The sequence below is a fragment of the Lepisma saccharinum genome, chromosome 3 (assembly GCF_977018435.1).
Source record: "Lepisma saccharinum chromosome 3, izLepSacc3.1, whole genome shotgun sequence".
NCBI classification, from domain to species: Eukaryota; Metazoa; Arthropoda; class Insecta; order Zygentoma; family Lepismatidae; genus Lepisma; species Lepisma saccharinum.
Window position 1 is genome coordinate 74,559,011 of NC_139231.1, and position 27,249 is coordinate 74,586,259.

Sequence of the window (27,249 nt, forward strand, 5' to 3'; positions counted from 1 at the left end):
TCTGTAGCCTATTTTTCTTCATTCAGTCATAGGCGGAGTTCTGGAGGGGCCAGGGGGGTGGCCTCGTACCCCAAGTTAGAAAAGATTAAAAAAATAACACATGATTAAGTTCAGTTACTACATTTTTGTTACGAAGCCATACCGCAAATCTTGACTTTTGGCATGATCGCATGTGCGGTAATTGCGCAGCAATAGCGGGTTTTAGACGATTTGATTGATGTGTACAGTTTGAAGAAAGAAAAACGTAAAATGACTTTGTGTTGAGTCAACAGTTACTGCGAGGCATCAAAAGAACTTTTCAATTTAATTTTTCTAAAATTTCTGAAGCTTACTTTGTACCGTAACTTTTTTAAAGTGATAGAGTATTGTATCAATAAAAAAATAATGAAATGCAAAATGCAATAATCGTGCTGTTTTGCTTCTTTTAAAACTGATAACCCATATACTAATTAAACATTTTCAAATCTAAAAGGCCTAGAACTCAGTGTTCTTAAGTTGTTTTTTTTAATTTCCGGGGAAAGTCTCCGGATCCCTTATAAGCTAGGGGATATTCAACAACCCTCAGGTACAGTGGTGGAAAAAGGTTCTTCCCCATAAGACTTTAATAGCAGTAAATAATGCCGGAAGGGTAGGCAACACACATTGCACGTTTAGGCGATCGGGTGATTCAGTGTCTCAAGAGCAACTCGTCTTACATGCAAAAGCCAACAGGCACAGGAAATGTAGGAAAGTCACGTGACTTGTCAGGTGGAATGTTGTTCGTCAGAAAATCGCCTTTTCTCAAGCCAGGTTGCAGAACCGACAAGAACAACCTACACGTTATATCTCCGAAAATGATTCACCTAAAAACGTTGAACGAAACGCTAAAACAATTCTTGCCTTAATTACATAGGCTACTATGTTGTATGTGCCGCAGTAGCTCGGTCGTTAGGGCGTTTTATTACCATACGAGAGATCTGGGTTCGATCACCGACGGGGGAGAATCGGGATTTTGTTCACGGGTTCAAGAGGCTCCGGTGTCGTATAAAGTGGGTACCTGGAGGAAACTCTGGGGTAGCGAGGTAAGGCGGCCAGGGGTGTGGTGCTGATCACATCATCCTCACCTTCGGACTGATGAAGAAAGCGTGGGACCTAAACTCCACACCCCCTATACGCCTTCATGGCTTGATGCAAAGCACAAGGTTGCACTTTGCTTTTTAATTTACTGTACATCCCGATTTTGTCGGAACGGAACTTCCCAATCTCTACGTGGGCTTTCTTCCAAGTTCCGTAGGGATGGGAATAGGCTCCAATTTTTCTTGACACAATTCATACATTTTATATTTCGTTATAAGAACAACGGCCGATATATTTTGTGTGTGGGGGGTGGGGGGGAGGGTAGGGTAAAGACCCCGAATATGAGACCCTTTTGGTAGAATTCGATATACTTGTTGATTAAAGCATAAACGATTTATGTTTTTTTTTTTAAATATATTTTGTAGGGAGTCTATTTTATGATACAAGGTATTGGAATATAAATAAAAGTAACAACCATAAATTATAAACAAAAAAATGAACACAAGTGCTAATGAGCTATTTTTGTAGGGGATACCGAATAAGAGACCCCGACCTTGTTTGGGTTATATAAATCATTTGAATCTCTGAACTAAATTATTTTTTAACTAAATGATCTAAATTATTTTCTTACCCAACTATAAGTGAAACGAAATTATTTTTACACCATGTTTAAAAAGCTTAGGCTATTCTAAACAGAAACTGACAATTTTTACCATGCTAAAAATACAAAACAAAATGTTCCTTCTATGCTATCGTCACCAAAATTGGTTCACTTCAAATGAAACTGTGAAAAAACCTACATTGTGTTACACATGAAGTAGCTACCTGGTAGAAACGAAGTTCATCTAATTCTAAACTGTCAGACGATTCTGCTAACGAGAAAGATTCTTCCGACTCATCTGTGGATTCTTCACATTTCTTTGATACAACCTTCCTCTTCTTACGTGAAGTAGAACGCGAGTAATCTGATTGCTGCTTTTTCTGGACCTCAGTAGGCTTCCTACTGTGAGTGCCTGTAACACCCCTACCAAAAAGGTTCTTCTTCACTTCCTTCTTAGTTTCTTCGAAATGTCTGCAAGTCTTTTTTTGTATGGTGGTGTTGTTATAACTACTGGTTGATTCACTAGGCGAGATTTCCCGGAGTTGGTAAGAGATGGGCTGTCTAGTGTGGGCAGTGGCTCAATGTCTTCTGGCATTACAATGGCATCGTCATCAGGGGTGGTACTGTTTGAAGACTGCGTAGCCTGAATAGGACTGCTTTCAGGCTCCTGTTCCTGTTCAAGTTGGCCTAACCTGCTGCAGCTTAGTTGGGGTTCCACTTCACTTTTGGGTAGTTCAACTGACTGACCTGTCACATTCCGCTTTCCCTTTTTAGAGCTGACAGAGAGTATTGCAAAATCTTCATCACGAGAAATGTATCTATTGCAAGGAAAAAAACCAGTCCTTCGAAATGCATTAACGGATGTTTCCATAGTAGCAGCTCTGTTGTATGCACCTGACAATATTCTGGCAATTTTAGTTATTTTTAGTGGTTTTTAGTGGTTTACAGCCCTTATCATGCTTTCTGGGCTCTACTTCTTCCTTTGGGATGAGGCTGCTCCCTGAAACAATGAAATAAACATTTTCGTAATAAATCCTAGGCTATAGGGCTATAGGCCTACACATTTCTAAACTGTTCACATTTTATTAATCTAGTTATGAGTAAATTGGGTTACATTTGAAAATGAGTGGGTCCAAAACATGCATCCAACAATTGAAGTACTTTATGGTTTTGTCTTTTCTTTCGTTAGAAAAAATACGTCATTGAATTTATTAAAAATTGCAATACTTTGCCTTCAAGTTTCCTTCCCAAAAATATTGTCCGATATATTTCGATATTTTGTGTAAAAGCTACAAGAATATTCTATTCATTACATATAACAAAAGGTAAAGATTAATAACCATTTCATTTGTAACATAATTGCAACGTAACTCCCAAATTAGGAAAAGCAATGATGAAAATCAACGTAAAATATTAGATATATTTTGTGACTCCTAATATGAGACCCTTCATTATTATGGTAGTCCTATTATGAGACCGGTCTCATATATTGAACCTCTTCCAGGTCTCATAATAGGACCTTCGCAGGGTAAATAAATGAACAACGCTATCTCTCTTACAAGTGGACGAAAACTAGCAACTAATTACATGATACAACACACACACTCACCACTACGAAACACAGTAGAGAGGGGATCAGTAACAACTTACCTTATCCATTTTCAGCAGCTAATTTCCAAACGGCAGCAAAATTTCCATGAGCACGCTTTCTTTTTCACATTCGCTGCCTCACCAACTCTACACACAAAGAGCTCACGTGACTTCCAGTGATATGGCGCGATTCCTCCTTGTGTTTCAGCTTCTTTCAGCTAGGGTGCAGCTATTCGTTTACGAGATACATGGGGTCTCATTTTAGGTGCCTATCCTCATATTCGGGGTCTTTACCCTATAATCCAAACATGTGAGGTGATCCTTTTCCCACTACTGCATTCTCAGAAATAAATCTCAATTCCACAGACCGTAAATGTAGCACTTTCTACATCTTAGCATGCAAATATCTAGTAGCAAAGTAACGTGTGGAAAGAGAAAAAATTAACGATTCGTAGTTTATTATTTTTTTTTCAATTTGAACTGACATTCATAATATTCATTAACAATCCCAATATTGACTAAAGAATATCTTAGCTTTTCTTCATTACCATAGTCACCGTAACTCTCTCTCTGTCTCCCTCTCTCTTAGCCTTCCCGATGGCGCAGTAGTAGCGGAGTCGCCTTGTAATCAAGGAGTCCCCGGTTCGATACCCGATGGAGACAAATAGTGGTTCGGATCCCACTTTAAACTGTAATTGTAGTCTCGATTAGCCTTACTGTGCATCAAGTGGACTTAAAATACCAAATAAAAATAAAAATAAAAATCACCGTAACTCGCTACAAAGCCAGAGGATCCAGATTCGAAATCTGTTGAGGCTTAGATGTAGCATTGCATTCGTATCATTACCCATCATCTTCATCGTCGCGATTATCGCAAGAGGTAAAACTGCGACACAAAATACCCCCAACAGAAGCTTGGAATGAATCTGAATATTGGTTACGTTGGATACGTGGTAGAATTGTCTTAAAAATCCCTTCCTGTGATGTAATAGGGTTTTTGATTGGAGACCATTTGTATAATACATACATATCGTTGTTGCGAACAATAAGTAATTTCACGTTCACCACACTCTTTGGTTTAGAAATCGTAAGGAAGAAGGATCTCTAACTTTCAGCTTTCACATGTCAATGAAACTTTAACATAAGTTCAGTGTAGGTCACAAAAGAGATTTACATATTGTTATGGTATCTTTTAAACTTCACCAAATCTAATTCCAATAGAATACGATACTACTCCTTACGTTCCTGTAAATGTTCACCATTAGTCTGCCGAAAATAAAGTTACGAAGAATTCCGTGTTTCTTTGAGCAAAGATAAGGCACCTGCAAGCAAGCACCAACTGCTTCGATCAGTGACCTTCACTGCCGGAGTGACTCTCAGCAGACCTGCGCTCGTTCCAGTGTGTGTATAAAACAGGTATTTTATTTCGTTCGTTCCAATCCACAGTTACTGTATATCAAGCTAACATTCTAATATTTTCGTAAAGTATGTAGTAAACAACTTGTATACATTATGGTCTTCCAGAGTGTTGTTGCCTGCTATTTACACGCGAGAGATGTGGGTGTTGAAAACATTTCTGAACCCAAACGTCGAGCACGAAAGAAAAGTTGTGTAAGCATTGGAGGTAATAACAAGGTAATAGAAGTTGAAAGAAATGCTGGAATAAATTATATCAGAAATTGAGTAAAAACAGTTCTCATCACGCATAGGGCTATCAGATCACTCGTGAGCGGGAAGTAGGACAAATTGTCTCAAAATGTTGGACACGAACTCATTTGCAGTAAATATAATAGGTTACTAGGACATCGTAGCATATAACGAGAATGTGACACATCTTCAGTTCAAAAATTAATGTTGCAGTGAACGGTTGAGTTAAAAATTCCTCAACTGCAAATTAATAGCACGGCCGTATGTGATTTCAACTTGTGTATGCAAGGCAGAACGTTTTCCGTCGAGACGGGGCCAGGAAGGGAAAACAATCCATGAATTTGGGAAGGAAAAAGTTCACAATTTCTTAAACAAAGTACGGATGTTCTTGTGTATTGAAATGTAAAAAACTACTATACACTGAAAAAAAAAACAGAATTGTGTGCCTTATTTCTCCAATAAGAACTGCTTATGTAATTTCTAGAATGAAACTTGTTGCTTCGAACAAATTACCGACACTTATAGTATCGATAAAACTTCACAAAGTAAGCATTTTTATACATATATCCGGACTTTTCCGGATCTAGAAAGTCTGGAAGTAATTACTGAACTGGGATTGTAATTGTTTTTCCGAACATCCAGTAGCAACCATGCACACTCTTTGATTTAAGCATATTTCTCCAAGGACCACGTTATCTCAGACTCCCCTCACATTTTATCTTTCTCCATCAAATTTGAAGTTACGTGATACCCAAAATACGTATAAGACATTTGTGATTTATTTCAAATTCCTTCCGGAGGCCAGACATAACTATAAAATCTAGGACACGTCCGGAAATAAGAATGATTCTTTTTATTTTCTTACTTAGCGTTGTTTTTCTTTCACCTTTTGCTAATCGCAACGACGAGGATAAGTGATATGATGAAATTGATGAAGGGACACTCACAAAGAACGCCCATACGCACGACGGGATTCGAACCCAGGACATCAGACATCGTAGCGCGCTGTGCTAACCACTCCTTCACGAACGGAATTCTTATAGCCCTAATCGTTCCGCAAGCATTTTTCCTATCTTTAACTACACACGAAATATAAAGAACGATCTAAATAAACAGGTTCACACTCTAACCGTAAAAAAAACATATGCATGTGAAAATGCAAATTAATATTTATTTTTAGGTAGTTGTGATTTATTATTGTATATTATAGAAATATGTTAGTGATAACATGACAGAAGTAGAGGAACATCTCCAATGAAACACTCATGCATTATGGATATTTGTATTTCTTGCCGAACAAGGTTCCGAGTTCGAGTTCCGACCAAAATGGGTTCATTGTCTATGTTCATTCATGTCTTTAGTGTAATCATAAATCGTCGTCATGAATAATTTAACTTCAGAGGAAGAAAACTGAGGTAATTAACAATAACAAAGCAAATTTGATCTTAAAGCCCCGGCTTTGCGCTACATATTCCATCACGGGGACTGACACTTTACGTAAGTGTAGACACGCTTCGTACAATTTGATGATATCGCGATTACGTAATGGATGTGCAGCCACTTAACTGAACTCCCCAAAATTCCCATTTTATTACTAAATTCTAAATTAGCATAATATCACAGAGTTTACCTATTCATAATATGCGCCGCTTTAGTGCACTTACTGGATTGTTTCGTTGGTTGGTTGTTTTAATTAATGTTGCATTAATCAACATCAGGTTAATCACGGCAGGCAAAGTGGAGGAAAAATGACAATGAAGCAGAACGAGGGGGCCCTTGGATCCCGATTAATGAAACTTTGTCTACATGCAACTGAGTCGCTGCGTGAAATAGCTGAAAATGTCATTTATTAATTTCTTAATTTTGCTTATTTTATATTGCTTTTCTAGCACTTGCGTCAACAAAGGCGATGAGGATGATTAATGAAGCTATGAAATAGATGATAGGACAGGATGATCCATGCCTTACACAAAATTCTAAGTTGGGACTAATGAATATCGATTCGTCTTTTCATTTGTCAAGTACTTGTTTTTAACTCGAATCTCTTTCAAGGACTCCTGGGTTGACAGCATGTGTATTGCGCGATGATCATTCAATGAAAACCACCAACTTTCTTGACAATGACTCCAATATCAGTAAAGAGAACATTTCCTTACGAGTAGCTCTTGTTAAGAAATCAATTCCTGAAACTTTTTCTGGTGGTCTCACGGCACCCAGCTGTTGTTTGTTATGGCTGGGCCTGGGGGGTATGACTCACGCTGCTGTCAATACTCAATCGTTCCCGAGAATCCAGGTCCGCCAGGCAAACCTAAGCGACAATTTAGTTATTTGGGTTGCATAGACAACAGGCTTTAAGATGTTACGATCTCGTAGGTCTCGTGGCCCAAGAACTACTTTCTCTGACTGTACATCATATGCTTCTCCCAGAGTCTGCCCCCCACCCAAAAGCAAAAGCTCAAACTCCGCCCATGCTTTCAGTACGATTTTTACTCTCTACTTGGCTCACTGAAAAATAGAATTTGAAAAACTTGAACCGATGACAACGTACTCATTGCAAGAGTGCGGCTAGAAATCTCGGTCTGTGCATGCAAGTCCAGTTCTCACACACAGCAAACTTCTGAAATTCTCTCCTCAATCAATGACTGGACTTTCACTTTTTTTTTCCAACAGAGTAATTTTGTTTGTTGCGACAGAACTCGCTTCCGAAACGAAGGTAAAGACCCATTTCCCTACTTTGTTACATTGCAGCAACACAAACAAATACAAAAGATAAAAAAAATCGGCTAATATTGTTTAAATAAAAGTCGGTTGGATATTTGGTAATGCTGTATTGCATAAAGAGCAACGACAATTGCATCACAGTTTATTCATTCCTTTGAATTCTACATGAACGATACTGCAGAAAGTTTCAGAACAAGTGCATGATTGACTTATCTGAATGTTTTCCACCTTGGGTTAAAATCGACTACGGAATTTGCATTGTTTATTTAATTATTAATAGTAATAATTAATGATCAATGATATTTTAATATTTATAATATAATATATAATACAGGGTGTTCATAAAGTATCGGTACCATTACAAAAAAAACATCCAGGAACCAGTTCGCCTTCGAAGGGAGGAAGTAAATCTTGGTCCAGGAACCAGGACGTCTAAGATATTGGTCCAAGGATATTCGAGGTCTTCTGGATAGGCATTTCCCTGGCAGGTGAATAGGCCGTAATGGACCTATTCCCTGGCCACCGCGCTCTCCTGATATCACACTCTTGGATTTTTTTCTTCTGGGGGTATGTCAAAATTGTGTTTACCGCACTCCTGTTCCAGATGTTGCTACTCTTCGAAGAATAATAACGGAGATTATCCTAACTGTTACTGGTGATATGCTGGGGCGTGTATGGGCAGGAGTGGATTACCGCTTTGATGTTCTGAGAGCAACTAGAGGGGCGCACATTGTGGTGTATGGCATATAAACGTGGAGAGTTGTAGCTCATTTTGCAATCAACAGCATTGTTCTATTGCATGTTAACTTACGACTAAAGAGGAGCTCCGTACCCCCTGGACCCCTCCTGCAGAGGAGAGAAGAAGGAGAGAGAGAGAGGGTGGAGAGAAAAGAGAGAGGGGGCTTCTCCTTCTCCTTATCTTTATTTTCATTCTCCCTCCCCTTGCCCAGGACAGGAAGGGAGAAGGAAATCGTCGCCTTGTAATCAAGGGGTCCCGGGTTCGATACCCGGTGGAGGCTCATAGTGTTTCGGATCCCACTTTAAATTTTAGGTCCAGTACCGATTAGCCTTACTGTGCATAAAGTGGACTTAAAACACCAACTCAATCAGTCAATCAAAGTTACGAGTAAAAGGTACAATTAGAAAATAGTTTGAGAACAATTGCTCTACGATATTGTTTCCATATTGCTTATTTCCCCCCCCCCCTTTCCTCCTTCTCTTCTCTGGTAGCAAAAGAAATCGGCGCCAATGATGGCGATACATAAGACTTCCGCAAAATTTCGGTATTTTGTTCTAGCATTTTAAGTCAGTGATATGTTAATCACGTGGTTAGAGGAGGGCGGGGGCGCGTTTCATTCAATAATTCAGAAACGGGGGACAAGGAGAGGCCATATTTTTCCCAAACGTTCTCGCTGGAAAAATAGTTCGCTAGCAGGCATACCGTGTCAGTATTTTTTAAATATTAGAGCCCATCGTTTTCAGAATGTTACAAAAGATGAAGAACGCACAGTACACTTAATATCAACCAGACTATAGCAGAACAAATTAAATATGACAGATTAAAGTAGGCGTGCAGCCAAGGAGTTTCAGGGCGCAGGTTTCATCCACGGAACTCTTAGAAGGGATTTTCCTGTAATAAAAATTTGACTGAATAATTTATTCATTATTAGACGGACTAATCACATATTAGTTATTCTTGAACAGTCATAAAGAAGAAAATATTATTTTGGGAGGGCAATATCCAACTCTTGTATTTCCTAAACTATCGAGGGCATTCTAAAGGGCTAGGAGAGAGGAGGAGGGGTGGGGTTGAGTATTAAAGTGAAGGTGGACAATGTCCAGTTTCAGGGTATTTTTTTTACATTTCTCTCTCACGTGTTTTCGTACGGGCAACACGTCTTTCCTAACTAGGGATGGACGATATTGGAAATTCGATGTCGCGATACATCGTCAAGAAAATATCGTCACAGACGATACTATAAGATATTTTTTCCGTATCGTGATATCGACTATATATCGTCTCTACGATATATATCGCCAAATATCAAGTCGATATATCGCCGACAAAATATTGTCTAGTTGATAACGCCTGGACGATATTTTTTCAATATCATGATATATCGTCTGGCCGATATATCGCCCAACACTATTCCTAACCCAATGATATCATGTCCTAATGATTTTTAACTGAGTCTTACTGAGATTGAGTCCTCCTCCGTGGCCGTTCGGTCTTAGGCACCTTGCTTTGAACGGCGGCTGCGGGACGGCATGGGCCTGTGTATAGGGCCGGTGGCAACCCACCATCGTGAGGAAATTTGGGAGCGTAACCCGGTCTAGGAAATCTCATACAATGACTGGGGATGACCACATTACCCGTTGAAGAACTCCACACCTCTAGGTAGGATTGTGGGCAGTCGGGAGACAGGCCTAGACCCTTTCGAGGGATGTCGAGCCTTGGGTTATTACTGAGATTGAAATTGAAGAAATCCAGCAATCGTCATTATCAAAAAAATTATCTGAATAAACTGCCTAGTGAATCACTGTCTTCTGCAGGGTAAATTTAGGAATGAATCATTCAACACTTTTTTTTGATCAACCCGATTCTTATTCAGTTTTATTTTTGAATATCTTATTTATTTTGGAAATTGCTTTAACTCGAGAAAAATCCGAACAATTTTGATAAATGACTACCTAACTAACTCTATAGCCTTCTTAAACCCGAAGGTTCATGGCTACAGCAACACAGGCCTTCCATCTGTCCCTATCCTGAGCAAGATCTATACCTATACTCTTTTCCATCCCTACCGATTTCCTTTAGGTCCATCTCAACGTTGTCCCTCCATCTTCGTCTTGGCCTTCCTTTAGGTCTCTTACCATCAGGTCTCCCAACAAGAATCCTGTAAACTCCTCTTTCCTCCCCCATTCGTTCCACATGGCCTGCCCACCTAAGTCTTCTTGATTTAATCATTCTAATAATATCTTTACATGAATATAAATTATGTAGTTCTAAATTATGTAACCTTCTCCACTCACCTGTCTCCTTATCCCTTTTAGGTCCAAAGATTTTCCTAAGTTTCTTATTTCAAATACTCTCAATTTATTGTCCTCTTTCAATGTAAGGGACCAAGTTTCGCATCCATATAATAATACAGGCAAAATTACTGTTTTGTATATTTTAACTTTTAGTTTCTTAGGAATTAAACGAGAAGACAAAAGTTTATGAAGAGAGAAGTAACATGCATTTCCTGAATTAAGCCTGCTTTTTATTTCCTCTTTGATATCATTTTCATTTGTTAGTATTATTCCTAAGTACTTGAATTTGGAAACTGGTTCAAACGAGATATTATCAATAATTAGATTATTACCTAACTCTTGGTTTCGGCCTGTAAGCATATATTTAGTTTTCTCTTTGCTAACTTCTAAACCTTTAGCTGCTTTGAAAAATATTTTAGCATTATTTTTTAATTGTATTTATATCATCCCTTATTAAGGCTACATCATCTGCATATGCTAACAACTGAGTCACACCGTTTAATTTTAGTCCTTCATTAATTTCTTTTACCTTCCTAACAGCATATTCTAAGGCAAAATTAGAGAGCAATGGAGATAATGCATCTCCTTGTTTTAACCAATCATGAATTGTAAATTTGTCAGACACATTAATACCCACACGAATTTTACTTTCTCTTTCACTGGTGCATACTTTTATCATATTAACAAGCTTCTTAGGTATTCCAAACTCTGAGGAAATTGGGGAGCTCCGAGTGAGTGAGCGTAATCCGGTCGAGAAGACCTACTATAACGGCTGGGGATACGTCGGGCTGACCCCCCGACTATTCCAATACTGGTTGAAGATCTCCACACTTAGAGGTGACGAAGGAAAGCGTGGGAGGGAGATCGGCAGTCGGTAGGTATGCCTAGGCCCTTCATGGGCTGTTGCGCAACGGATTATTATTATTATTACTAATATATTATATAATTTATCTCTTTTGACCGAATCATATGCTTTTTTGAAATCAATAAATAGCTGATGGACACTTTGATTATATTCCAACTATTTCTCAAGTGTGAGAAAAATTTGATCTGTTGCGTTTAAATGCACATTGATAATCACCTATAATTTCATTAGCATATGGGGTTAGTCTTGTTAAAAGAAAGTTAGATAATATTTTAATGTTGTTGAGAGTAGAGAAATTCCACGGTAATTATTGCAGTTCATTTTATCACCTTTCTTAAACACAGGAACAATTATGTATTCTTTCCAATGTTGAGGGATTTCTTCTTTATTCCATATTAAACAAATTAATTTATAAATTTGACATATTAACGAATTTCCACCATATTTAATTAACTCAGCTGGTATTAAATCAGTGCCAGATGTTTTGTTACTCATTTTGATAAATGACATTCTATGAATTTGCGTCTCAACCAAGTAACAATAATTGTTACGATTAGTCGAAGAAAAGAAGTGTTAACACTCGTAAAACCAAATTTTACAGTGGTTAATACAGTATTTTAGGGGGGGGATAGATTAAAAAATTTCAGGGAAAACTGCTTCCACCACAAATTCACGGAGTAGTTGGTTAGAGCAACGGATTTGTACTAAAAATCTCAGGTCTGTCATAGGTTCAATTCCCAACACCGGCAAAATACATTTCACTTCAATACAAGAGAAGAGGTGCTCTCTCAAAACGTAGTGTTAGAATAAGTATAGTTTAAAGCATTAGACAATGGATAATGTCCAATTATCATTCCATGCTAATGTAGAACCATTGTCACTAACATTCGGAGAATTATTAAACAGTGAAATTGTTGGCAGGTCCTCCTCCGTAGGGTTAAGGCGTTCACTCGTCTTGAGATCGTTCGCTGCGGGACGTCGTCGTAGGTTCGAATCCGGTTCGGGTCGGAATTTATTCGGCCTACGTATAGGGCCGGTGGCAACCCACCATCGTGAGGAAATTGGGGAGCTTCGAATGAGTAAGCTCGGTCCCGGAAACCTACTATAACGGCTGGGGAAACGTTGGGCTGACCGCCCGACTATTCCAATACTGGTTGAAGATCTCCACGCTTAGAGGTGACGAAGGAAAGCGTGGGAGGGAGACCGGCAGTCGGTAGGTATGCCTAGGCCCTTCAGGCTGTTGCGCAAAGGATTATTATAAATTGTTGGCAGGCATTCTTTCATTTTTGGTTGTTCATTCCTAATTATGTTAAAACTTAATATATAAATATACAGTCAAAATCATAATTAAAATAGTAACATGTTAACATAACAGCAGTAAAAGATATGGCCCTCTGTGATTTGTGTTGTACTACGTAGTACGTTAACGTAGATACCAATATGTAAACGTGTATTATTATTATTAGGCAACAGAGAAACTAATAAATATATAATAACCCATGGTGCGACACCCCTCGAAGGGCCTTGGCCTAATCTCCCGACTGCCAGTCTCTCTCCCACAATCCTTATATTTATATATTTGTAGAGATTTTAGACAATGATTAGTGAAGCATATTATTTATTCACAAGTATTGATTTTGTAACTTTTTTATATTCTGCAATATTAAGCTTGTAATCAATTTTCTGATTATTTTTTGCAATTCTATTACACATGATGGTCCTCCTCCGTAGCCGAGCGGGTTAAGGCGTTCACTCGTCTTGAGATCGTTCGCTGCGGGACGGCGTAGGTTCGAATCCGGCTCTGGTCGGAATTTATTCGGCCTACGTATAGGGCCGGTGGCAACCCACCATCGTGAGGAAATTGGGGAGCTCCGAGTGAGTGAGCGTAATCCGGTCACGGAGACCTACTATAACGGCTGGGGATACGTCGGGCCGACCCCCCGACTATTCCAATACCGGTTGAAGATCTCCACGCTTAGAGGTGACGAATGAAAGCGTGGGAGGGAGACCGGCAGTCGGTAGGTACGCCTAGGCCCTTCATGGGCTGTTGCGCGACGGATTATTATTATTATTATTATTACACATGATGATCACCGTGAATTGTGATAATTGATAATTGTTTACATTTCAGTTTTGTGGATGATATACAGAAAGAAATTTCTACTTCCTAAATTAAATATATATTGGCATTGAAACGTATTTGATGGAGAAACTCATTATCTAACACATCAGTGACATCTTTATGCAGAAATATCTATCACTAAGATTAGTAAAATGCAAACTCTTGTAATAAGGCAGAATAAAAGATCCTGTTGGTATATGCAGGTATGTTATATTTCTTGTAGTGTAGGTACTTTTTTTTATTTGTTCTATTTGTTCGAGTTCACTAATAACTGAACTATTATAAAGAAGAGTGACAGAGTCAAAGTTACAGAGATTTACAAGATATTACATTGAGTTAAACTGTTTAGATAATTTTGAAGATTTCGAGCGGGTTAAGGCGTTCACTCGTCTTGAGATCGTTCGCTGCGGGACGGCGTAGGTGCGAATCCGGCTCTGGTCGGAATTTATTCGGCCTACGTATAGGGCCGGTGGCGACCCACCATCGTGAGGAAATTGGGGAGCTCCGAGTGAGTGAGCGTAATCCGGTCACGGAGACCTACTATAACGGCTGGGGATACGTCGGGCTGACCCCCCGACTATTCCAATACTGGTTGAAGATCTCCACGCTTAGAGGTGACGAAGGAAAGCGTGGGAGGGAGATCGGCAGTCGGTAGGTATGCCTAGGCCCTTCATGGGCTGTTGCGCAACGGATTATTATTATTATTATTATAGTGTCGTGAAGATTGTTAATTTGTTTACATAATATTACATCGTCAGCATACATTATACATTTAGAGAATGTAACAGGTTACTTAGGTAAACAGGTTACTTAGGAAGAGGATAAAAAACAGAAGCCCTAAATTGAAACTTTGGAGTTTACTGTGCTGAATGTAAAAATTTGTGGCCACAAAACTATACCAGGCATTTGTTGGTAGAGAATTCAAATACTAAGCGACAGCAAAAATTAAAAAAAATGGCAAGGGGCTCCACATACTGAATGCAATACCTTCCCCTTTTCAATCTTATAACTTTTCCAACTATTATGTAACAGTTTCTTACTTTGTTCAAATTAATATTTCTCATTAAATTTGTTATAAAACTTACTTGCTAATTTTAGAGATCAGCATGTAGAATGTTTAACGGTATTAATGAACGTACGAAACTCAGTTCTTGCATTATTTACAAAATCATTTTAACTTTAAACTTTTCCATTGTCTTTAAATGTATTTCTCCTTTAATTAGCTTAATCTGCACACATAATCATAATTCATACATTTCTCACGATTAATCTAAAAGTAAGAAGAGCTATGTTAATTTAAAAATATAAAAAATCAATGAGACCTTCTATAATGGCTGGGGGTTCGACATGCTGACCCCACGTCACCCCAATACCTCTTGAAGGTGTGGACCTCTAGGTAGGATTGTGCGAGGGAGACTGGCAATCGGGAGATCGGCCTAGGCCCTTCAAGGGCTGTCGAGCCACGGGTTATTATTAATAAAATAAAATAATAGATATATTTATTATTATTATTAACTATAATAATTATGAAAATTACACTCCTAAAATAACTCAAATGTTTAGTTTTCCGTGTTGCTTCGAGTATTTGCTTGAACCTTCCTCCAGAAATCCATAGAAATCTGTGCCTATGATTGTAATGGGAAGCTAGCGACGTCTATGATATTAATAAATTTACTGGAAAGATCATTCTACGAATTGAATGGGAAGATCAACACAACTGTAAGGTCTCTCGATTCGTCATTATCATTCTCACATCTTGCGAAGCTAATTAATTGTTTTTGGAGGATACACTTAATGTATCCTTCTTTCTTACTTGCTCTGTAAAGTGTCATGTGCATCTGTGAAGTATTATAAGATAATGATAAACATAATTCATCATAAAACTTTTCGATGCTGTCTCGTACCGTTGATATGCTCCACTTGAGAAATTACATGCTGTGCCATCTATCCGAAAAAGTAGAAAACTACTGAGGCGTTAGTTCTAGAACTTGTCACTAGATGGCTGCACCATAAATGTATGACGATCATAAGAGTTCATGTTTCTGTCATGGAATGACAGAATGCAATGAATAAAAATATTTTGACATAAAATCGCAACATAAATTTTTAGTTTTAAAATAGAGTTTAAGACTAGGAACTTGGTGCTACCTTCAACGAAATTATAAATATTGTAAAACATAATTTGAAGCTCTCTTTGTAACTTGGTTATTGATTTCTGGATCTACCCCGTCATATAAAAATTAATGAATGAATTGTATACCATAATTACAGTCTGAAAGACGGTATTATTGTATCAGGTATTATACAGTAATGCATTTAATAGCATGCAAATGTGTACTAAATATCAAATATGATGATAGAAACTAGGAAAATGTGCTGAGATACATTTAGTATGAAGTAACATATGTTGGAGGCGTCTGATCCTTTAGCATCATGATTTTTTTTTAACTTCAAAAACAAAATAATTTGGCAATTACCTCCTTACTGTAAACTTTGACCTGATTTCCGACATGGCCCGTTAGCTCAGTTGGTTAGAGCGTCGTGCTGATAACGCGAAGGTCGTGGGTTCGAGCCCCATGCGGGCCATCATCATTTTCCGAAATTCGAGTCTTTTTCAACACTTATACGTTATATTGTGACTATACGTTGCAGCAACTGTTCAATGACAGTTACATATAACGGAACATTTGATTGATAATAAGTACTGTCATACCTGTGCGAACTTGTCAGCTTGTAATGTTGGGAGTAATTACATTCAAGGAAGAGCTGACTACATTGAAAATGTAGAAGTTGTGTTGTCAAAGCTAACTTATATATTGTATGTGGACGGACGGGAGTGCTGAATTGTGTGTAGTCAGAGACACTGCTGGGTTTTAACGATTCCATTGAAAGTCAATGTATTCATTACAACCCGGCAGTGTCCATGACTGTACATATGTCTAATGTACGTATGTGTGTGTTCCAGCGATCAACTTTTTTTAAATCACCAAAACAGGAAATTTTTCATATTTTCCTGAAGGAACAGAGGGTCGAAACGGGATGGCAAAATGTATGTGCGTACACATTTTAATATAAAAACTGTTTCGTCATAAATATTTATGTTTGTAAACTAATTAATGAATTAATAAATACATAACTTAACCCATGGCTCTACATCCCTGGAAGGGACTTTGCGTATCTCCCGTCTGCCAGTCTCCCTCCCACAATCCTACCTGGAGGTATGGACCTTCAGAATTAGAGTTTTTGTTTTTAGCTCACTTTATGCACAGATAGGCTAATTCGGACTGGACCTACAGTTGAAAGTGGGATCTGAACCACTATGTGCCTCTAGAATTAGAAGTCGTTCATTGATATTTTGCCGATGAATAGATCTTCTTTACTACATCCTTCTTTTCAAATAACACTTTGTAAACGTTTACACACGCGTGATTAAAATTCACCTTATTAATCAACATGGGCATAGTTTTCAAAGTTTGAACTGAAAACGGCGGTTCTGGTCATTTGTCCACAAACCATTCATGAGCCTCGGCTCTCCCTTTTTTTTTTTTTTTTTTTTTTTGGACCCTGCCAACCTTATTATTATTAACAGTTTTCTTATCATACTACTTTATTTTCACTAATTGCACTTGTAAACTTTAAAATATAGACACACCTGATTAAAAGTTATTCATTAAACTTCGATAAAACAATAATAATAATAATAATCCGTTGCGCAACAGCCCATGAAGGGCCTAGGCATACCTACCGACTGCCGATCTCCCTCCCACGCTTTCCTTCGTCACCTCTAAGCGTGGAGATCTTCAACCAGTATTGGAATAGTCGGGGGGTCAGCCCGACGTATCCCCAGCCGTTATAGTAGGTCTCCGTGACCGGATTACGCTCACTCACTCGGAGCTCCCCTTAGATTTAACGGAACACTCACCTAAAACTAGAAACCGACACTATCTACGTTACGCTAGCCACACTAGAAGCGAAATGAGAACAAGGATGTTGATTTCAACTATCAATATTCCTCCACTTGACTTGTGGATGAATTGATTATGTAATGTATTTAAATAATATATACGGAGGAGGATATATATATATATATATATATATATATATATATATATATATATATATATATATATATAACAGATTATTTTGAGGACTGATTATTTCTTCCGAGAAGAAAGAGGTTAGAGAGATTAACACCCCTCTGGGAAAATGAACTGTCCTTACTATGCATTGTGTAAAGGGACAATTAAAGACGTTGTGAAGTTTTTCGAGTAGTGTTTGTAGAGCCTTTGAGTGAAAGGCCGCGTTGCTTCGCGCGTTTGCAGCAGAAGTTTACATGCAGCAGTTGGCGTCGAGATCTCTGGGTATGGAGAATTCGCGAATTTGATAGTGCTATCTGCAGCAAGTTGCAGTTCGATATTCGTGGACTGTTTTTGTAGATGTCGTTTGCCTAGTGAACAGTTAACAGTGACCTGTGTTCCGGACATTTGAACGTTCGCGTGATTGGGAAAAGAGCGCGCGGAATTTTATTCAAATACAAACTGTTTTCTCGTGGCAACTTTTATAGCGCGAGAAGTGAAAAGAACACTGTAAGTGTGTAGTTGTGAACTGAGAATCGCTAATCGAGGTGACGACGTTGATACCAAGTTCGACCTTTGAACTATGAATGCGGCGGTGAATTTCTTCGAGGGATAGACGTCGAAGATCTTAAAGAAGAAAGAAGAAGCGGCGGAAAGAAGACATCAAGGAGCTTCTGCCAATAGTGTTTCCCCCCTAGTGTCGAGAGCTCTCGAGATGTGTACTTTTATATCCAATGTGTTGATTACAGTCAAAGTGAAAACGCAGCGCTGAGTAAATTTCGTAAGTAGGTCGACCATATTCTTTTAATTGAGGTTAAAGTGTTTATTTTCTGTTTATTAATCCACGTTACTAACCTAAGATTAATCTAAGGCAACTGGAGGTAATTTTTGTATTAGTTTTAACTATGTAAAACAAAGCCCTCCAGCTTTCCAGGGCAAATTAAAAATTTATTAACCGCTAGTTTATTTTAGAAGTTTGTAATAAAAAACCGTAAAGAATCCTTGGGTTTTCTTAAGTAGTTTTAAAGTGTAAATCAGAAATGTAAAACCAAAAATATGTTCTAGCGTAAACGAAACTGCGACGTTAAAAGTCCAAAAACAACTTTTATCGTTATACGTAGCCGAGCGGGTTAAGGCGTTCACTCGTCTTGAGATCGTTCGCTGCGGGACGGCGTAGGTTCGAATCCGGCTCTGGTCGGAATTTATTCGGCCTACGTATAGGGCCGGTGGCAACCCACCATCGTGAGGAAATTGGGGAGCTCCGAGTGAGTGAGCGTAATCCGGTCACGGTGACCTACTATAACGGCTGGGGATACGTCGGGCTGATCCCCGGACTATTCCAATACTGGTTGAAGATCTCCACGCTTAGAGGTGACGAAGGAAAGCGTGGGAGGGAGACCGGCAGTCGGTAGGTATGCCTAGGCCCTTCATGGGCTGTTGCGCGAAGGATTATTTTGTGTGTGTGTGTGTGTTAATGAAACATTGGATACGTGAACTATTTAGTGATGACATGTACATTTTCTTATTTTACGTCGCTACATGTTGAATCGTCATTCTTGTCTTTCGAAAATACAGTTTGTGTGCTTATTTTCCATTATTAGCTAATGTGAAATTGAACGAGTTGAAATACACCAGGAGATAATGCCAATAATAACAATGCCATTATTATTAGGCTATAAATGTTGTTGTTGTTTTTATTACTATTATTATCATCATCATCATCATCATTGGCACTTTTATCCTCCTCGTACTTGCCCCCCCCCCCCCACCTTCCACAAAAAAAAAGTGGTTGCGTCTCTGGAGCACTATTACGTAACCTCGCGAGGCTTCCTTTCCAGTCTCCTGTTAAATTACAGTACTGAAAATAGGATTATGATGTAGGAAGTTATTGAACGCTAGAAATTCATTCCTTCCACCACCTTGTTTCATGAAATAAGCAAGTAAAAGGACTTGACATGTTGTTTTATTTTACTATTATCACAATATTAAGCAATTTTAACAGTCCATATTCTTTGTCAGTTCTTCCCTTTCAGCGTCTCAATTTGTGCTGCTATAGCCTAGGATAGCCTAGTGGCGGAAACATTTGTTCAGTGGGGGCATTAGTTCCACGTAAACAGAGAAGAAACTCCAATATAATAAGAAAATTGGAATATGGCGCATTGTTGATATTGAAATGTGAAATAATTTCTGCTGAACAATGCCATAGTTCATACTAATAGTGAATAAGGTGTATTGTTACAGTAATTCTATGGCTATAAGTCATTCTAACAAAAAAGGGGCATTTTGGTGCCCCGTTTTATGCTTAAAAAAATCGGAACAGAGCCTAAAAGAAAGTCGCGCCAAATGCTGAATGTCTGGTCGCAGAAAGTGGGACTGTGATAAGTCCAACGTTTTTCTTTATTATTATTATTATTATTATTATTATTATTATCTATAGTATTTTCGTATGCTGAATCCAAATCCACCGAGTACCAACTTATCCCTGTTGGGGGAAAATGAGGCATCGCTCTCTAAGTGGTGATGTAGATGATGATATAATAATAATAATAATAATAATAATAATAGTAATAATAATAATAGTCCTCCTCCGTAGTCGAGCGGGTTAAGGCGTTCACTCGTCTTGAGATCGTTCGCTGCGGGACGGCGTAGGTTCGAATCCGGCTCTGGTCGGAATTTATTCGGCCTACGTATAGGGCCGGTGGCAACCCACCATCGTGAGGAAATTGGGGAGCTCCGAGTGAGTGAGCGTAACCTGGTCAAGAAGACCTACAATAACGGCTGGGGGTTCGTCGGGCTGATCACCCGTCACCCCAACACTGGTCTGAGACCTCCACGCTATAACAGGTGACGGCGGAACAGTGTGGGAGGGAGACCAGCAGTCGGTAGGTAAGCCAAGGCCCGTCAAGGTGCTGTAGAGCTGTGGGGTTATGGTTAATAATAATAGTAATAATAATAATAAAACATTGGAGGCGTAAAACCTACTCCAAGAGAAAATTTTCAGGACGGCTTTCAAATGTATACATTTTCAGAATGCTACAATCGAGTTCCACCTTATCATACGAGGGGTGATCAAGAAGTTGGCACGGAAACTGTTGAAGAAAATGAAATGTATCTCTCGCTAACTCTTTCACGTCCTACCACCAGACCAAACAGGGAGTCTACATACACGTATTATTTTATTTATTTCATTTGAACATTTTATAAAGTAGATATGTATATTCACGAAAACGTCTGGTTTGTAAAAACTCCATTGGCTTTCCATGGAACCGTTACAACTCTTAAATGTCTATGATTGTACCTGAAATACCTCATGCTAAACTGAAATAGCTTCATAATGATAAGAATAGCGATTAAATGATTCATTGATTTGGTTTATTTTACTTCGCTTTTCTGCAACTTTTGGCTAATCGCGAAGATGAGAAGGAGTGATGATACAATGAAATTGATGAGGGGGCACTCACAAACACCCATGCACATGTCTGTATTCGAACCCAGGACCCCTGGCGTCGTGGCGAGCAATTACATGCGAAAGGAATAATGAGCCAGCTTTAAGAATTCAGGGTTATATACAAGAACCGAATCAGAACTTCATATTTTTTTCATACTCTGGCGCTTAATCCAAGATGCAATGAGTTCAGAATTCCAAAAATGAGAGGCCACGCAACGTAGCCGTGATGATAAAATTTGACAGTTTTTTTTTCTGGAACGAGGAAAGTTAATAACAAACTAGAATTACTATTAATTTACTATTATATTAACGGTATGAAGTGTGAAAAATAAAGAAAAACACCTGTGCCAGGTATTCAATCATCTGTAATATCCCAGGATATAATAATAGTTATTATTATTATTAATAATAATAATCCGTCGCGCAACAGCCCATGAAGGGCCTAGTCGTAGGCGTACCTACCGACTGCCGGTCTCCCTCCCACGCTTTCATTCGTCACCTCTAAGCGTGGAGATCTTCAACCGGTATTGGAATAGTCGGGGGGTCGGCCCGACGTATCCCCAGCCATTATAGTAGGTCTCCGTGACCGGATTACGCTCACTCACTCCGAGCTCCCCAATTTCCTCACGATGGTGGGTTGCCACCGGCCCTATACGTAGGCCGAATAAATTCCGACCAGAGCCGGATTCGAACCTACGCCGTCCCGCAGCGAACGATCTCAAGACGAGTGAACGCCTTAACCCGCTCGGCTACGGAGGAGGACATTATTATTATTATTGCTATTGCTTTCATTCAATTTTATTTCAAATGCCTGCGCCCCCTTTACAAACATTTCTGAAGACGCTTATTATTATTGACTCTCGTTTTGCGATGTTGGGTCAAATGATTAGTTATTTTTTGTAATAGTATATTTATCTCATTTTAAATATCTAATTAATCCACTTTATGCACCTGTTCAAAGCAAATGGAACCCCGACCCACGCCCGCACCTGTCTAATTCGGTTTTAATGACGGGCTTAGGTGCGGTATTTTCACAGGAGCTATGCACAGTGCTCTAATTTAAGCGATTAAGTACACTCGCCTCGCGGACAAACTTGAAGTAACTCTGAACTTATCTTGCTCAGAGTTTAGAAGAGGGGCACGGAGCCAGCACATGTGACAAGAACTGGCAACACAGAACGGACATGTGGTGGCAACACCCTCTTCACATTTCGGCAGAAGATAAGGTTCGAGTTTAAGTTTGTCTAGGGTGACCAGACATACTCTTTTTAAGAGTATTATACTCTTTTAGATGTTCATATACTCTATAGTCTTTTCAATTTGCAAAAATCCCCAAATATTCTCTTTTCCATAAAAACAAAGGTAAATATGATATTGAACAACATATAAAATCAAAGTCACACGCAGAATGTTCATCGGTTTCTAAGACACGTAAGTTGGATAGTTTCTTCAAGTGTATTGATGAATACAGTAAGTCAATATAGTTTGGAAACTAAGGTTGTTGGATTTGTAGCAGATAATGCATCATTAAATTTTGGTAGCATAAAAAAGACAACATCAGGAAATAAAAATGTGCACAGAGAGTTGGAGTGCAGATTAGAAAAAAATATTTTTCCTATTTGTTGTGGGGTTCATACTCTACATAATGCAAGTTCTGTACCTTGTGCGAAAATAGTACCCATAGATGTTCAGAACTTAACATAACCCACAGCTCTACAGCACCTTGACGGGCCTTGGCTTACCCACCGACTGCTGGTCTCCCTCCCACACTGTTCCGCCGTCACCTGTTATAGCGTGGAGGTCTCAGACCAGTGTTGGGGTGACGGGTGATCAGCCCGACGAACCCCCAGCCGTATAGGGCCGGTGGCAACCCACCATCGTGAGGAAATTGGGAAGCTCCGAATGAGTGAGCGGTAACCCGGTCGAGAAGACCTACAACGGCTGGGGGCTCGACGGGCTGACCACCCGTCACCCCAATACTGGTCTAAGATCTCCACGCTACAACAGGTGACGGAGGAACAGTGTGGGAGGGAGACCAGCAGTCGGTAGGTAAGCCAAGGCCCTCACTGGCTGTGGCGCTGTGGGTTATGTTATTTTATGTATGAAAATAAAGATGAGAAGAAGTAGAATAAAAAGGCGGGGGAACCGTTTAAATTCAGGAAACTGACGTCCTGGTTTATTTAAAGGTACCAGGACATTAAGAGCATACCCTCGAAAGTACGCGGGTGGAGGCAGGCGGGCTACTTCGGGAGGTTTCCCCCCTTTAGATATGTATATGTGTTTCAAAAAGTATTATTTTATACTCACTCAATATGTTCTGCACTATTGTCTGCTTCATGTTCTAATTACGTATTGTATCATGATTCATTCCATGAACTAGTGTATCTTGTATATCAATTAAATTCAGAAGGAAAACCTTTGTAATGAGATGTAGTGAAAATGTAGTGATCCAATGAAATGTATGATAAAGTCATGAATGTATACATTCTAAAGGTCAATAAATATTAATTGTAGTGTCGAAAAGTTTTAATAATAACAATCCATTGCGCAACAGCCCATGAAGGGCCTAGGCATACTTTTATTATTGTAGATAATTCACGCCACGTAACCACCAGATGCATCGCTTCTGAACGTGACACGTGTACAGAACACGATAATGTCAACAACTCACTTATAAGTGGCGATGCGACAAGACAGCATTCAGCCGGTGATTTGAATGTTGTTGCGAACTAAAAATCAAATTCAACATCCAAAATTGTTAACAAAACATCATACGACAGGTTATCGTGTAGTGTAGGGGGGGAAAAAAGTTTTGCTAGCAGAGCGTGGTTTCGATCCACGGACCTCTGGGTTATGGGCCCAGCACGCTTCCACTGCGCCACTCTGCTCACGGTCGGCACAATTTATCTTACCGTATGTAGTATACTTCCTTAAACTGGCAACTCTTTCCAGAAGCATTGTGCAATATTCTGACAAACTGTTGGAATCAGTAATTCACATTCAAACTCAGAATGTGTTTGCAACGTCACAATGATAGAAGGATAATGTATTTGCACTTACATCTCATAATTTATTCATCACAGTATTCTTCCTCATGAAACGTTGCTCCACCTTGAAAAATTCCTAGGACTTCCCCTGCCCATGACCACCGAACCAGAGCCCACCTAAAAATATTTTATCCACTCTAAGAAAAATTCCTGGCGACGCCTCTGCCCCCCCCCTCCCCGATAACCCGTGAGCTCACCGGAGATCAATTATAGCTACGGACTTATATAATTTCATTTCAGTCACATTAATTATGTTAATTATTGAGAGGCTGCAAACTGAAGCATTGTTTTTTTTTTTTTTTTTTTTTTTTTAGGGAAAATGTGCCTCGTTTGCCCCTCCCCAGGGAAAAAAAATACCCTACTCCTTCCTGGAAGAAATTCTGCGGACGTCCATGTGCCTTATACATCCTTACGAATTTTTGTGATAAGCATAAGGTGATTAAGATTTCACTGAAATACTGTTACATTGGAAAAGTTCAATCACCTGGTTTCCGTAGTGTAGTGGTTATCACGTGCGCCTCACACGCGCAAGGTCCCCGGTTCGATCCCGGGCGGAAACAATAATAATTTTTATTTTTATTCCTTTTTCACGTTATATGCTTCTTCAAGATGAGTTAATATTCCATGCTTTGCAAGACGTGTACATCCTGAAATATTTGCCAGCTACATCATATGATGACGCATCTATGGCACGAGGCACGGTTAGGTAGTACGTAGACTAGCAGCAACTGAACCTGGCCCACCAATAACGTCAATTTAATTAAACAATTTGTTTTGGGCAATACAAAGTATTATATATATATATAAATGATTACATGCACATACACACTATACCGTAAAGGATATTACCAGATAGATCCTTTCTATTGAACGTTTAATATGAGGATACGCGATTGTTATTTCTGTGTTCTCTGATTAATTTCACTTCATTCTTGTAGATACGGTTAACCTAGAAATTGGTCGAATAGGTTGAAGATAGAAAGTCGATTTAAAACGAACCAAAACATCAATGTATTTTTATTCGTTCAATCTTAAACACTGTTTTGTGTTTTCACTGTGTCCAAATCCAATGTAATGTAACTGAAGACTATTGAACGCAAACCATGAATGTACCTATACAGAATTTTATATCTATGGGTTGTTGCGGAAAATTAGGGGAATAGGGGGAGGCGGGATAAGGGTTGCGTGGATAAATCACTCACATAAACTATTGGGTATAGTATGCATGCTCATTCGATGTTCATGGATTTTATGCTTTCTGCGCTAAAGTACTCCAAATATATATGTTCTAAAACATATTCATATTTAGCAACAAGTCGTTAATAGAGATAGTCTTAGTAGTGACAGAATTGATCCCTTACAGTTCGCAACTTTTTTATTTTATTTTATGTAGCCAGTGGTGTGCCAGAAGGCAATGGGAGGTTGTGCGATATGAAGTTGCCACAGCGCAGACCGCTAAGGAAAAAGTCATAAAATATTTTAAATTGAAAGCAATAGTAGCAGACGATGGAACTCGACCAATGAAAAACAGCTTGACAAGCCTTGGCCTTCAAAGGGCTATTGCGCAAAGGAGTTATTTTTAGTATTACTTCTTTACTTGTAACTGATTTTCTTGGTATATGGTAAGGGTGCGATTTAACGAATAGACGAAGATATACCTGCCAATGGAGGTAAATTTTAATCCCTGACAGGACAGGGATGATTTAAACCCCTATATAATAGTCTCAATTGAAAATTTTCACATGTAAACTTATTAATGCGCCAGTGCAATAGCCGACATATCTGAATATTGCGAAAATGATAGTATGTACAGTGACTCGCAATAAAAGCTGGATACCCACTTTCTGTAACCGATCTTGACGCACCCCTTATAAAAGTTGACCCGCCCTCGCGGGGGAAAAAAGGCAGCAAGAGATTTTAACGTCTTTTCTGGGGAACGGTTGATGTGCGTTGCAGAGAAGACACGCCGAGTCAAGCATTGATACGGTTAGGATCCGTGTTACGTTGGTTATTGGTTTCGCGGGCTGTGAAAAACTGTAAGTGAACTATCGGCCATAATCTCAGCCGGAAAGAGAGATAGTGTCTAAAGAACAAACTGTAAGTGAACTAACGGTCATCATCTCAGCCGGAAAGAGAGATAGTGTCTAAAGAATAAATTGTGAGTGAACTATCGGCCTGTGCAGTATCTCTACCAGAACCTGAGAATAGGTTACTAAGGAAGAGAACCCACGACAGGAGGATTAGAAGATTGAAGACGTCGAACTCGGTATCAGCAAGATTTGTGCTTTCCCCCTAACTCCCCCTAAGTGTTCACCGTTAGTGTTTTTCAGCGTGTTTATCGCCAAGTGAATTGAATACCTAAGTTGTTACATCGAAGACGTAAGTACTGAGTGAAGTAACCACTAAGTTTGGTCTAATATCTCATCAAATTCACACCTGAAGCTGACTAATCTGTGTATTCCGGAATCGTTTGTAAACCACAGATGTCAGGTGCCTGGGCCTTTAATAAATATTAATACTGTATTTTGTGGTGTATGAATACTTAGATTCTTAAATATAAAAATTCATTGCTAGTCTCCTTGGTAACAGTAGTATAAGCCGGAGACACATTAAACTCGTTTGTTTTCAAATAAAAATCATTGCTACTTACCTCATATGCATAGCGGAAGATGTTTCAAGCTGGGGATCATTTTTTTCCATGAAAAAAGTGTTATTTTTAACATTATAATCATTTATTGGTCGTTGCTAATTCGGCGCGCAAATTTTGACTCACGTTGTCTATCGTCAGCTGATATGCAGTATCGTCAGCTGATGTGCAGTGTTTCCAAACTTATGAACCGATAAATGCCGCACAAACTATCCACGAAAAGATTTTTAAGCGAAAATTGAGGCTAGACTCTACTTTACGTCCTTATCTGCATTGTGATTGCTTCTTTGCGTTCGCGGTGCGCGATCGTGGTGCGGCACCCGGCATCTCTTCGGGTAAGTACCTTTTTGTTTTTACACTTTCTGTTCACGATAGCCCCACTATCCATTGACGGGG

General features: G+C 39.1%; 3 non-coding genes across 3 annotated transcripts; 2 read left to right on the top strand and 1 right to left on the bottom strand.

Annotated features, from left to right (window-relative positions):
* The first annotated feature begins 16,147 nt into the window (after positions 1-16,147).
* On the top strand, positions 16,148-16,221 carry TRNAI-GAU (transfer RNA isoleucine (anticodon GAU)). The gene has a single exon. It is a non-coding gene; the product is annotated as a tRNA-Ile (tRNA).
* A 7,754-nt stretch (positions 16,222-23,975) lies between these two features.
* On the bottom strand, positions 23,976-24,047 carry TRNAM-CAU (transfer RNA methionine (anticodon CAU)). The gene has a single exon. It is a non-coding gene; the product is annotated as a tRNA-Met (tRNA).
* A 646-nt stretch (positions 24,048-24,693) lies between these two features.
* Positions 24,694-24,766, top strand: TRNAV-CAC (transfer RNA valine (anticodon CAC)). Its single transcript has one exon. It is a non-coding gene; the product is annotated as a tRNA-Val (tRNA).
* Positions 24,767-27,249: the final 2,483 nt, after the last annotated feature.